The 14,340-nt window shown below is 39.4% G+C and overlaps 1 long non-coding RNA gene across 1 annotated transcript in view; it reads left to right on the top strand.

Moving 5' to 3' along the window:
- The first annotated feature begins 1,435 nt into the window (after nt 1–1,435).
- Nucleotides 1,436–14,340, top strand: part of LOC110795854 (uncharacterized) — a 32,000-nt gene continuing 19,095 nt past the window's right edge. Inside the window, exon 1 of the long non-coding RNA XR_008927014.1 lies at nt 1,436–1,766. This is a non-coding gene — a long non-coding RNA (uncharacterized lncRNA). The remainder of the gene's footprint in view (nt 1,767–14,340) is intronic.

Here is a 14,340-nt window from a genome sequence, read left to right as displayed (position 1 = left end):
CAATTTGAATGCAAATGTGAAATCCATATTTAAATGGAGATGCAACAGATTTTGAGCCAAATAATGGAGAAAATGTCAATTGATTATATGGATTTTCCAGGATCTTTTTTTATTAAATGAAATGATACTAGTGTATCTCGAAATTATTTTCAATGTATCTATAATGTCCTCGTGATGTATCTGCTGTGGATGAATGTTGTATCTACCATGGATGAATGTTGTATCTGTCATTGAAAATTGGGAGGATGAAGAAAATGGAAAACAAGAAACTCCATCTTATCGTGACCATACCATATTTTATCCAAGGAGAGCAGAGGTTGCCTGCTAAGAAAGAGGTGGCCAGCTTTTCATAATATTTGATGAAGAATAACCACGGGAGTAAAAATTTAATCTGGACCGTATATTTTCTAATCTGACGGATAATGTTATTTCTCACGCTTCTCACCACAAAAGCACTTCTCACCGGATCCTAACTATATATATATATATATATATATATATATATATATATATATATATATATATATATATATATATATATATATATATATATATATATATATATATATATATATATATAACTTCCTCCGTTCCGAAAATATTGCACCATGGTTGACTTTTCCTTATTTATCCATTACTTTGACTCTTAATATATCAAATCGTATACAAATAAAAATTATAAAAAAATAATATTTAGAAAATATATATCAATACGAATCTAACAAGACGCTACCTGACTAAAATTTCCTTACGTATGAATCACAAAAAATGGTCAAAGTCGTAGTGCGAATAGTGTAAAAAATAAATGGTGCGATATTTCCGGAACGGAGGAAGTATTAGATTTGATAAATACAACTATACAAGTAATAAATTATGTAATCCCTCTGTTTTATAATTATATTCTAATTAAGAATTTGGACACTATTTACAATTGAAGATAATTTTCAAAATTATTTCCAATACATAAAAAACACATTTGTGTTGGTTCTTGTTTGATTCGTATTGATGGTATGATTATTTTAATAATATCAAAATTTATATCTTTTTGCTAATGTATATTTAGAGATATAAAAGATATAAAATATGGATTGACAAACATGAAAAGTATAAATCAAAACATCATTACAAAACAGATAGAGTAAGATCGAACCAATGAGGTATTAGCTTGGTGGTTAGAAATGAAGTCTCCATACCATAAGTTTCAGATTTAAAAAATACCCGCTCTACCATTTATAATTTTTATTGTCCTTATAGTTAAAAAATAGGGCCCCTTTAAAACTTGTGGTGATGAATGTTTAAGGGCAATTGCAACTTGCAAGGTCCACGTTCTACTAAGAGTACTAAGACTACTAATGTGACAAATAAAGATAAGGAAGTTTGAACAAACTCTATATATATAGAGAGAGATACATGATCATTTTGTTATACACACAAGTACACAACACAACACAACTAGCTTTAGCTTTTCTCCAATATAATCATGGATATTTTAACTGTAATATTCTTCATACTCTTTGCTCATAGTATCATATTGAGTCCTACTACCGTAGAGTCATGCAACGCCATTGATAAAGAGGCGTTACTTCAATTCAAGCGTGCGATCAAACACGATGGTGGCGGCCATCTCTCCACATGGATCCCGAACAACGACTGTTGTACTAAATGGAATAAGGTCGAATGCGACCCTGCCACCGGAAGAGTAATTTCGATCTCTCCATTTCACATTACGGATCCGTTTGAGTCCGATATCTCTTACTTAATAAACGGTACACTCTCCCCTTACCTTGGTAATATTACCTATCTTCAATCACTTGACCTTTACCATATTAACACAGAGTACTTTATGTATAACATCCCGAGCGGGTTAAGAGGTCCCATCCCACCCGAACTAGGTCTGTTATCACATTTAACTTACCTTGGTTTATCTTTTAACATTTTTACCGGTCCAATACGTACCCACTTCATTTGCTAACCTTCGACGCCTAAAGATATCGACCTTAGCTATAATTCTTTCTCCGGTGATGAGATTTTAAAAAGTATTGTCAAACTAAAGCAGCTCACTGGTATAAATTTGTCACATAACCGGATTGGAGGGGTGATACCGAATTCTCTAGGTAAACTGTCCAATTTGAGATACATAAACCTTAGCCATAATAAATTCATGGGAACTATTCCGGCCAAAATGTTGAATTTGAAATCGCTACAGAATTTTGATGTCTCTAATAATCAACTCAGTGGAAGAATTCCACAACATAATTCAACTAAAATTCCTGATTCCGCATTTTCAGGAAATTCTGATTTATGTGGTGCCCCGTACCCTCCTTGTAAGCGTTAGTTTGTGATACCTGCTTATTTATTTTCAGTGTTTTCTAAAGCGCCTGTAATCGACCCAATTGGGCATGCCCCGCCCCATGAATAAAATATGATATAAGTTTTTATTAAATGTAAAGCACTGAAATGAGTGTGAAAACTATTATAGGCGGATCCAAAGGAGGCATATCTACCATTACTTTGGTTTTCCAAGCTAAGGTTGTTGTCAGTGGTTTCTAGATGATTGAGTTCAATGCTGCACATCAACCTTATATTTATGTTGAGTAGAACTTGGTACTTTTGGGTTTGAAAGTTTGTTGCTCGATTAATTATGCAATGGTGAAAATATTATCTACGTTGAGGTTGTTGGGTTCTTGTAATGGTGGTGATGTGTGGTTTTTTGAATTGTTTGACTAAGAATCTAAGATGGTAAACGATAGCTTCTTTTATGCTTGAAATTGGGTAATTTAACTGCATAGTTTGGTTTCCTTATCCTTTCATTTTTCTCTCTCTCTAATTTTTTTTCTCCCTTATCCCTTCAACCACTAGTAGAAAAAACCCCTTTTGCAGCCCCCTTGTTGCAGCGTACAAGTATTAATACGCTTCAACAACCAGTCGGTCAACGCGGGTCAAACCCTTTAAAGGGTTATTGCAGCGTACAAATTAATTGCCCCCTGCAAAAGAGATTTTTGCAGCGTACGTAGTAAAAGCCCCCTGCAATAGGCCTTTTATTTTGCAGCGTACATGGTAAAATCCCCTTGCAATAACATGTTTGTAAATTTTTTTCGCTGCAACTTTAACTCAGACCAATCATTTCTATCATTTCTATCTCAAACCTCGTGACTAATTTCGAAATTCATATCCCACTCTCAATAGTCCCTTCTTCTTCTCTCGGCTTTCCCTGCGTCTCGCTGGTGGTTCTCACCAGTGGCCGTCGCCGCTGGGTCTCTCCCGTCGCCGGTGGCACTCCAGCAAGAGTCTAATTCCTCGCCTCTCACTGGTGGTTCTCTGCTCGAAAACCCCCAGAAAGAGTCTATTTCAGCCCGCGCGCACCGTAGACCTGGCCCTTCTTCTTCGATCTTCACTCAGCTCTACCGGAAACACCGCAGACCTTGCCCCTTCTTCTTCTTCGATCTTCCTCGCTGGCCGCCTTCTTCTTCCCTCTGCGTTTTTCTCTCTCCTCTGCTTCTCAAAAAATTAGGGTTTGTGAATTAGAATTTGGGGATTTGGGAGTTAGGGCTTTTCGTATCGGTGGCAGAGCACCACTCAGAACCACTCCACAGCAGCGGCATGAGTGACTGACGACAGCCCACAGTGGTGGTCGACGGAGCAAGCCGAGATTACTTGAGAGTTGAGACGAAACGGAGAGGCAAGTAATATAAGCAACTTAGTAGGTTTAATTATTTTCTTGTGGATTGATTTGTCTTTAATACTTAGCAGTTTTGGAAATTCGCATCATCCGGATTCACTTAGCTTGCTGGTAATTTCCCTATACTCAAAGATTTGTTTCAATCAGTTGTTTGCAGTTTGTTTTTATTAAATCTTGCTGTTTTTTTTTAATTAAGAAGTATAAGTTAGATTGTTCTGGATTTGAGAATCTGATAACATGATAGATTGAAGAATGATGATGGTTTTGGGTATAATTTGTTAGGAAAATGCCTTTCTGGGTTATGTTGCTAGTATTTCGTGGGTCTTGATCATCTAATATTCATCGTATAAATCAACAGGGTAAACGAATCGATCGTTGCTGCTAGCCTTTTGCCCTTTTACTTCGAAATGAATCATTGTTTTTAGTTTCAGTCGAGTTATTGTTAACGATTAGTCACAACATATATAAAATAATAGAAGGTCTTATTCATGTTGGCATATGTTGAAAAATACTTGTTGCTTTCTTTCATCAAGTTATTTATTAAGCTTAATAGAAGCATATCCGATCGACCTTTTATGGTAATTGTGATATATGGATCATATAAATGAATCTAACTTGAAATTTTGGTAGACATGTACGATGGAAGCTCGTCCTTTTCAACTGGTGAAAGAACGACGTGTTAGGTTATGATACATATGACAATTCATAAATCATGCGGAAAAACCATAAAGCCAGGAAAACATATTATTTACACATAATCATTTAGCATAGTTTAGATGCATACTCTTTGTTGCGTGCCTTCCCTAGCTGCGCCCGAACCGAACAAGAACAAGTCTTTAGGACTCCAAGTGTCGTCCCTCCGTAGATAGTCCACAGCACGTCCGGATCCGCCTTAAGATTGACCAACTAGAATCGCCCTTAAGGTACTACTTATTTTCGGCACTTTATAGGCAATTATGTAATTGAATTTTGCTCTCAAAAACTCACTTTGAATACTTTTATTCTCTATGTAAATATGTGACCCTAGGCACCTATTTATAGAGTTATGGAAAAGGATTTGGAATCCTATTAGGATACTAATTTATTTAATTATAATCCTACTAGGACTCTAATTAAATAAACTAAATCTTTTAGGATTAGATTAATCATATGAAAAATCCCGGCAGCTTTAGGATTCGAGTAGCACACAAACACACACGCACGCACAGCAGCCCACGAGGGGCGCCATGCGCGCGCGCGCAGCCCGCGAGCTCGCAGCCCACTGCCGCAAGCCCACACGCTGCCGTAGCCTTGGCGCGCGCTGGGCCTGCCTTGCGGTGGGCCTGGCGCAACCTTGGCTGGTGCGTTTGTGGCGCGCTGGCTTGCTGGGCGATGGCCCGGCTTCGTGCTGGGCCTTCGTCTGGCAGGCCTCGTCCGATGCTAATTCGTACGATACGCTTCCGATTAATTTCCCGATTCCGGAATTCATTTCCGATACGAACAATATTCAATATTTCCGATTCCGGAATCAATTTCCGTTTCGAACAAATATTTAATATTTCCGTTTCCGGAATTATTTTCCGATTCCGATAATATTTCCGATTCTGACAATATTTCCGTTTCCGGCAATATTTCCGATTCCGGCAATATTTCCATTTCCGATAATATTTTCCGATACGTACCATGTTTCCGTTTCCGGCAACATCTACGACTTGGATAATATTTATATTTCCGATACGATCCATATTTCCGTTTCCGGCAATATCATCGTTTCCGGAGTATTCATTTCTTGCCTGTGACGATCTCAGCTCCCACTGAAACCAAGATCCGTCGATTCTGAATATCCATAGATGGAGTATTTAATGCCATTAAATACTTGATCCGTTTACGTACTATTTGTGTGACCCTACGGGTTAAGTCAAGAGTAAGCTGTGGATTAATATCATTAATTCCACTTGAACTGAAGCGGCCTCTAGCTAGGCATTCAGCTCACTTGATCTCACTGAATTATTAACTTGTTAATTAATACTGAACCGCATTTATTAGACTTAACATTGAATGCATACTTGGACCAAGGGCATTATTTCCTTCAGTCTCCCACTTGTCCTTAGGGACAAGTGTGCATTTCCTAATTCCTTTGTCGCTCGATGCTTGCTCTTGAACATAAGGTAAGAGTTGTCATCCTTATTATGTCCAGAGGTGTTTCTCGGTTTCAAAGTTCAACTGATCAAATAAACAGATAATCATAGCCTATGATTCATCCGAGCACGGCCATGCATTTCACAGTTTCTAGCTCTCCGAGTGGCCTTGTACAACTTTTAAGCATCTCATCCCGATTTATGGGAGGACAATCCCAATCTTGTGATCTTGAGATTAGACTTCGTTTGATAGGTGATTACCTGAGCGTTGCCTTTATAGCCTCCTTTTACGGTGCGACGGTTGGTCAACGTCAAAGCAACCAGTTCTCAAACAAGTAATCTCAAATCACTCAGGTATTGAGGATTTAGTGTCTAATAATTTTAATGAAATTTACTTATGACAGATTTTCATCTCTTACAGTAAAGTTTCATAGGTCTTGTCCGATACTAGTCTTCCCAAAGTAAGTATCTATGCAAATGATTATGACATTGCCATGTCCACATAGTTCAAGAAACAGAACTACTAGTCATCTTGCATTCTATTCGTCTAACGTTTTCTATGCGTCCAATTTTATAGAAAACTCCGACTAGGGACCATTTTCAACCTTTGACATTCAAGTCCACTTGATAGACATTTCTTAGTCACAGGACTGGTCCTGACAGTCTATCTTGAATATATCGTCAAATTGAAGGGACTCATCATTTAATAAACCACAAATTAAATGGAAAAATGAATTCTTTTCATTTATTGTGAATGATTAACCAATAATGTTTTACAAAGATTTAAACTCTAAAACTTTAAAACATTAAACAGGGTCATCAAAGCCATTCTTCAATATGCTTGATTCCCATAGCTGCAGTGTGCGAGTTGTGCTTCGCCTGCGGCAGAGGTTTAGTCAATGGATCTGATATGTTGTCATCAGTTCCAATCTTGTTTATCTCGACTTCTTTTCTTTCAACGAACTCTCGTAGAAGGTGAAATCTACGAAGTACATGCTTGACTCTCTGGTGGTGTCTAGGCTCCTTTGCCTGTGCAATAGCTCCGTTATTATCACAATACAGGGCTATTGGTCCTTTAATGGAGGGGACTACACCAAGTTCACCTATGAACTTCCTTAGCCATATAGCTTCCTTTGCTGCTTCATGTGCAGCAATGTACTCCGCTTCAGTTGTAGAATCCGCAATGGTGCTTTGCTTAGCACTTTTCCAGCTTACTGCACCCCCGTTGAGGCAGAAGACAAACCCAAACTGTGATCTGAAATCATCTTTGTCGGTTTGGAAACTTGCGTCCGTATAGCCTTTAACAATTAATTCATCATCTCCACCATAGACCAGGAAGTCATCTTTGTGCCTTTTCAGGTACTTCAGAATATTCTTGGCAGCAGTCCAATGCGCCTCTCCTAGGTCTGACTGGTATCTGCTCGTAGCACTGAGTGCGTACGCAACATCCGGGCGTGTACATATCATAGCATACATTATTGAACCAATCAATGATGCATATGGAATCCCATTCATTCGTCTACGCTCATCAAGTGTTTTTGGGCACTGATTCTTACTTAGAGTCATTTCATGAGACATGGGTAGGTAGCCTCGCTTGGAGTCCGCCATCTTGAACCTATCAAGTACCTTATTGATATAAGTGCTTTGACTAAGTCCAATCATCCTTTTAGATCTATCTCTGTAAATCTTGATGCCCAATATGTACTGCGCTTCTCCTAGATCTTTCATCGAAAAACATTTCCCAAGCCAAATCTTGACAGAGTTCAACATAGGAATGTTATTTCCGATAAGTAATATGTCGTCGACATATAATACTAGGAAAGCAATTTTGCTCCCACTGACCTTCTTGTATACACAAGATTCGTCTGCGTTCTTGATGAAACCAAAGTCACTGATTGCTTCATCAAAACGTATATTCTAGCTCCTGGATGCCTGCTTCAATCCGTAGATTGACTTCTTTAGCTTGCATACCTTTTTAGCATTCTTTGGATCCTAAAAACCTTCAGGCTGTGTCATAAACACAGTTTCTGTTAAAACGCCGTTTAAGAAAGCAGTTTTGACATCCATCTGCCATATTTCGTAATCGTAATATGCAGCGATTGCTAACATTATCCGAATAGACTTTAGCATTGCAACTGGTGAAAAGGTTTCATCGTAATCCACACCGTGGACATGCCTGTAACCTTTTTCAACCAATCTAGCTTTGAAAATTTCAAGTTTCCCATCCTTGTCCTTTTTCAGTTTGAAAACCCATTTGCTTCCAATGGCTTGGTAGCCATCTGGCAAATCGACCAAATCCCATACTTGGTTTTCAGACATGGAGTCTAATTCAGATTGCATGGCTTCTTGCCATTGCTTGGAGCTAGGGCTCGTCATAGCTTGTTTGTAAGTCCCAGGTTCATCACTTTCAAGTAATAGAATGTCATAGCTCTCGTTCGTCAAAATACCTAAGTACCTTTCCGGTTGAGATCTATATCTTTGCGATCTACGCGGGGTAACATTTCTAGATTGACCATGATTCTCACCAGATTCTTCTAAAGATCTCTGAGTTTCATCCTGAATGTCATCTTGAGCATTCTCTAGAGTTTGTTGTTCGACTCGAATTTCTTCGAGGTCTACTTTTCTCCCACTTGTCATTTTGGAAATGTGATCTTTCTCCAAAAAGACACCATCTCGAGCAACAAACACCTTGTTCTCAGATGTATTGTAGAAGTAATACCCCTTTGTTTCCTTTGGATAGCCCACAAGGATACATTTGTCAGATTTTGGATGAAGTTTGTCTGAAATTAATCGTTTGACGTATACTTCACATCCCCAAATCTTCAGAAAAGACACATTTGGAGGTTTTCCAAACCATAATTCATATGGAGTCTTTTCGACAGCTTTAGACGGAGCTCTATTTATAGTGAGTGCAGCTGTATTTAGTGCATGTCCCCAAAATTCTAATGGAAGTTTGGCCTGACCCATCATTGACCTGACCATGTCTAGCAAGGTTCTGTTCCTCCGTTCCGACACACCGTTCCATTGTGGTGTTCCAGGAGGAGTCAATTCTGATAGAATTCCACATTCTTTCAGATGGTCATCAAATTCATAGCTTAGATATTCACCGCCTCTGTCAGACCGCAGTGCCTTAATCTTCTTGCCTAATTGATTCTCTACTTCACTCTGAAATTCCTTGAATTTGTCAAAGGATTCAGACTTATGCTTCATTAGGTAGACATAACCATATCTACTGAAGTCATCAGTGAAAGTGATAAAGTAGCTGAAACCACCTCTAGCATTTGTACTCATTGGTCCACATACATCTGTATGGATTAAACCCAATAGTTCATTTGCTCTTTCTCCAACTTTAGAGAAAGGTTGCTTTGTCATTTTGCCAAGTAAACATGATTCGCATTTACCATAATCCTCTAAGTCAAATGGTTCTAGAATTCCTTCCTTTTGAAGTCTTTCTAAGCGTTTCAAGTTTATATGGCCTAATCGACAATGCCACAGATAGGTGAGATATGAATCATCCTTTTTGGCCTTTTTGGTATTTATGTTATATACTTGTTTGTCGTGATCTAATAAATAAAGTCCATTGACTAATCTAGCAGATCCATAAAACATCTCTTTAAAATAAAACGAACAACTATTGTCTTTTATTAAAAAGGAAAATCCCTTAGCATCTAAGCAAGAAACTGAAATGATGTTTTTAGTAAGACTTGGAACATGGAAACATTCTTCCAGTTCCAAAACTAGCCCGGAGGGCAACGACAAATAGTAAGTTCCTACAGCTAATGCAGCAATCCGTGCTCCATTTCCCACTCGTAGGTCGACTTCACCCTTGCTTAACTTTCTACTTCTTCTTAGTCCCTGTGGATTGGAACATAAGTGTGAGCCACAAACTGTATCTAATACCCAAGAAGTTGAATTAGCAAGTATACAGTCTATAACGAAAATACCTGAAGATGGAACGACTGTTCCGTTCTTCTGATCTTCCTTTAGCTTCAAGCAATCTCTCTTCCAATGCCCCTTCTTCTTGCAGTAGAAGCATTCGGATTCAGAAGTGGGTTGACTGACTTTCCTCTTTACAGATTTGGCGCCAGTTTGCTTAGTTGGGCTGGCCTTGTTTCCACCTTTCTTAGCATTCCTCTTCTTTCCAGATTTCTTGAACTTGCCCCCACGCACCATAAGCACATCCTGCTTATCACTTTTGAGCGTCTTTTCAGCGGTCTTCAGCATACCGTGAAGCTCAGTGAGCGTTTTGTCCAGACTATTCATACTGTAGTTCAGTTTGAACTGATCATACCCGCTTTGAAGAGAATGGAGGATGGTGTCTATAGCTATTTCCTGAGAAAATTGCTGATCCAGCCGACTCATATTCTCAATGAGTCCAATCATTTTGAGAACATGTGGACTTACGGGCTCGCCCTGTTAGGTTATGATACATATGATATTACATAAATCATGCGGAAACAACCATTAACCCAGGAATACATATTATTTACACATAATCATATAGCATAATTTAGATGCATACTCTTTGTTGCGTGCCTTCCCTAGCTGCGCCCGAACCGAACAAGAACAAGTCTTTAGGACTCCAAGTGTCGTCCCTCCGTAGATAGTCCACAGCACGTCCGGATCCGCCTTAAGATTGACCAACTAGAATCGCCCTTAAGGTACTAGAATTTTCGGCACTTTTGAGCAAGATGTGTGATTGAATTTTTCTCTCAAAAACTCACTTTGAATACTTTGAAACTCATTTTAAATTGTGATCCCAAGCCACATATTTATAGGGGTATGGAAAGAGAATTGGAATCCTATTCAGATACAAATTAATTAAACCTAGAATCCTACAAGAACTCTAATTAATTAATTTATCAAATAGAATTAGGAATTTAATCATTAACCGAACTCTGCATGTTCTAGGAATCGTGCATGAACACAAACACTCACGCACACACACACGGCAGCCACGATGGGCCGCCCATGCGCGTGCGTGCGAGCAGCAGCCCACGCAGCGAGGCCTACGCGAGCTACAAGCCCACGTAGCTCCTGCGCGCGCTGCGCGCGCTGTGCGCGCTGCCACGGCCTGCTGGGCCTGGCCTTCCGCTGGGCCTGGCGTGGCCTTGGGTGTTCGTGTGGCGCGCTTGGCTTGCTGGGCGATGGCCTGGCTTCGTGCTGGGCCCTCGTCCGGCAGGCCTCGTCCGATGCTTATTCGTACGATACGCTTCCGATTAAATTTCCGATTCCGGAATTCATTTCCGATACGAACAATATTTAACATTTCCGATTCCGGAATTAATTTCCGTTTCGAACAAATATTTAATATTTCCGTTTCCGGAATTATTTTCCGATTCCGATAATATTTCCGATTCTGACAATATTTCCGTTTCCGGCAATATTTCCGATTCTGGCAATATTTCCATTTCCGATAATATTTTCCGATACGTACCATGTTTCTGTTTCCGGCAACATCTACGACTTGGATAATATTCATATTTCCGATACGATCCATATTTCCGTTTCCGGCAATATCATCGTTTCCGGAGTATTCATTTCTTGCTTATGACGATCTCAGCTCCCACTGAAACCAAGATCCGTCGATTCCGAATATTCATAGATGGAGTATTTAATGCCATTAAATACTTGATCCGTTTACGTACTATTTGTGTGACCCTACGGGTTAAGTCAAGAGTAAGCTGTGGATTAATTTCATTAATTCCACTTGAACTGAAGCGGCCTCTAGCTAGGCATTCAGCTCACTTGATCTCACTGAATTATTAACTTGTTAATTAATACTTAACCGCATTTATTAGACTTATCATAGAATGCATACTTGGACCAAGGGCATTATTTCCTTCAGTCTCCCACTTGTCCTTAGGGACAAGTGTGCATTTCCTAATTCCTTTGTCGCTCGATGCTTGCTCTTGAACATAAGGTAAGAGTTGTCATCCTTATTATGTCCAGAGGTGTTCCTCGGTTTCAGAGTTCAACTGATCAAATAAACAGATAATCATAGCCTATGATTCATCCGAGCACGGCCATGCATTTCACAGTTTCTAGCTCTCCGAGTGGCCTTGTACAACTTTTAAGCATCTCATCCCGATGGACAATCCCAATCTTGCGATCTTGAGATTAGACTTCGTTTGATAGGTGATTACCTGAGCGTTGCCTTTATAGCCTCCTTTTACGGTGCGACGGTTGGTCAACGTCAAAGCAACCAGTTCTCAAACAAGTAATCTCAAATCACTCAGGTATTGAGGATTTAGTGTCTAATAATTTAATAAAATTTACTTATGACAGATTTTCATCTCTTACAGTAAAGTTTCATAGGTCTTGTCCGATACTAGTCTTCCCAAAGTAAGTATCTATGCAAATGATTATGACATTGCCATGTCCACATAGTTCAAGAAACAGAACTACTAGTCATCTTGCATTCTAGTCGTCTAACGTTTTCTATGCGTCCAACTTTATAGAAAACTCCGATTAGGGACCATTTTCAACCTTTGACATTCAAGTTCACTTGATAGACATTTCTTAGTCACAGGACTGGTCCTGACAGTCTATCTTGAATATATCGTCAAGTTGAAGGGACTCATCATTTAATAAACCACAAATTAAATGGAAAAATGAATTCTTTTCATTTATTGTGAATGATTAACCAATAATGTTTTACAAAGATTTAAACTCTAAAACTTTAAAACATTAAACAGAGACATCAAAGCCATTCTCCAATATGCTTGATTCCCATAGCTGCAGTGTGCGAGTTGTGCTTCGCTTGCGGCAGAGGTTTAGTTAATGGATCTGATATGTTGTCATCAGTTCCAATCTTGCTTATCTCGACTTCTTTTCTTTCAACGAACTCTCGTAGAAGGTGAAATCTACGAAGTACATGCTTGACTCTTTGGTGGTGTCTAGGCTCTTTTGCCTGTGCAATAGCTCCGTTATTGTCACAATACAGGGCTATTGGTCCTTTAATGGAGGGGACTACACCAAGTTCACCTATGAACTTCCTTAGCCATATAGCTTCCTTTGCTGCTTCATGTGCAGCAATGTACTCCGCTTCAGTTGTAGAATCCGCAATGGTGCTTTGCTTAGCACTTTTCCAGCTTACTGCTCCTCTGTTGAGGCAGAAGACAAACCCAGACTGTGATCTGAAATCATCTTTTTCGGTTTGGAAACTTGCATCCGTATATCCTTTTAACAATTAATTCATCATCTCCACCATAGACCAGGAAGTCATCTTTGTGCCTTTTCAGGTACTTCAGAATATTCTTGGCAGCAGTCCAATGCGCCTCTCCTGGGTCTGACTAGTATCTGCTTGTAGCACTGAGTGCGTACGCAACATCCGGGCGTGTACATATCATAGCATACATTATTGAACCAATCAATGATGCATATGGAATCCTATTCATTCGTCTACGCTCATCAAGTGTTTTTGGGCACTGAGTCTTGCTTAGAGTCATTCCATGAGACATGGGTAGGTAGCCTCGCTTGGAGTCCGCCATCTTGAACCTATCAAGCACTTTATTGATATAAGTGCTTTGACTAAGTCCAATCATCCTTTTAGATCTATCTCTGTAAATCTTGATGCCCAATATGTACTGTGCTTCTCCTAGATCCTTCATCGAAAAACATTTCCCAAGCCAAATCTTGACAGAGTTCAACATAGGAATGTTTTTTCCGATAAGTAATATGTCGTCGACATATAATACTAGGAAAGCAATTTTGCTCCCACTGACCTTCTTGTATACACAAGATTCGTCTGCGTTCTTGATGAAACCAAAGTCACTGACTGCTTCATCAAAACGTATATTCCAGCTCCTGGATGCCTGCTTCAATCCGTATATTGACTTCTTTAGCTTGCATACCTTTTTAGCATTCTTTGGATCCTCAAAACCTTCAGGCTGTGTCATAAACACAGTTTCTGTTAAAACGCCGTTTAAGAAAGCAGTTTTGACATCCATCTGCCATATTTTGTAATCGTAATATGCAGCGATTGCTAACATTATCCGAATAGACTTTAGCATTGCAACTGGTGAAAAGGTTTCATCGTAATCCACACCGTGGACTTGCCTGTAACCTTTTGCAACCAATCTAGCTTTGAAAACTTCAAGTTTCCCATCCTTGTCCTTTTTCAGTTTGAAAACCCATTTGCTTCCAATGGCTTGGTAGCCATCTGGCAAATCGACCAAATCCCATACTTGGTTTTCAGACATGGAGTCTAATTCAGATTGCATGGCTTCTTGCCATTGCTTGGAGCTAGGGCTCGTCATAGCTTGTTTGTAAGTCGCAGGTTCATCACTTTCAAGTAATAGAACGTCATAGCTCTCGTTCGTCAAAATACCTAAGTACCTTTCCGGTTGAGATCTATATCTTTGCGATCTACGCGGGGTAACATTTCTAGATTGACCATGATTCTCACCAGATTCTTCTAAAGATCTCTGAGTTTCATCCTGAATGTCATCTTGAGCATTCTCTAGAGTTTGTTGTTCGACTCGAATTTCTTCGAGGTCTACCTTTCTCCCACTTGTCATTTTGGAAATGTGATCCTTCTCC

Source organism: Spinacia oleracea, chromosome 2 (genome assembly GCF_020520425.1).
Source record: "Spinacia oleracea cultivar Varoflay chromosome 2, BTI_SOV_V1, whole genome shotgun sequence".
In the NCBI taxonomy this organism is placed as follows: domain Eukaryota; kingdom Viridiplantae; phylum Streptophyta; class Magnoliopsida; order Caryophyllales; family Amaranthaceae; genus Spinacia; species Spinacia oleracea.
Note: the sequence above shows the minus strand (reverse complement) of the source record. Positions and strands in the feature narration are given on the sequence as shown.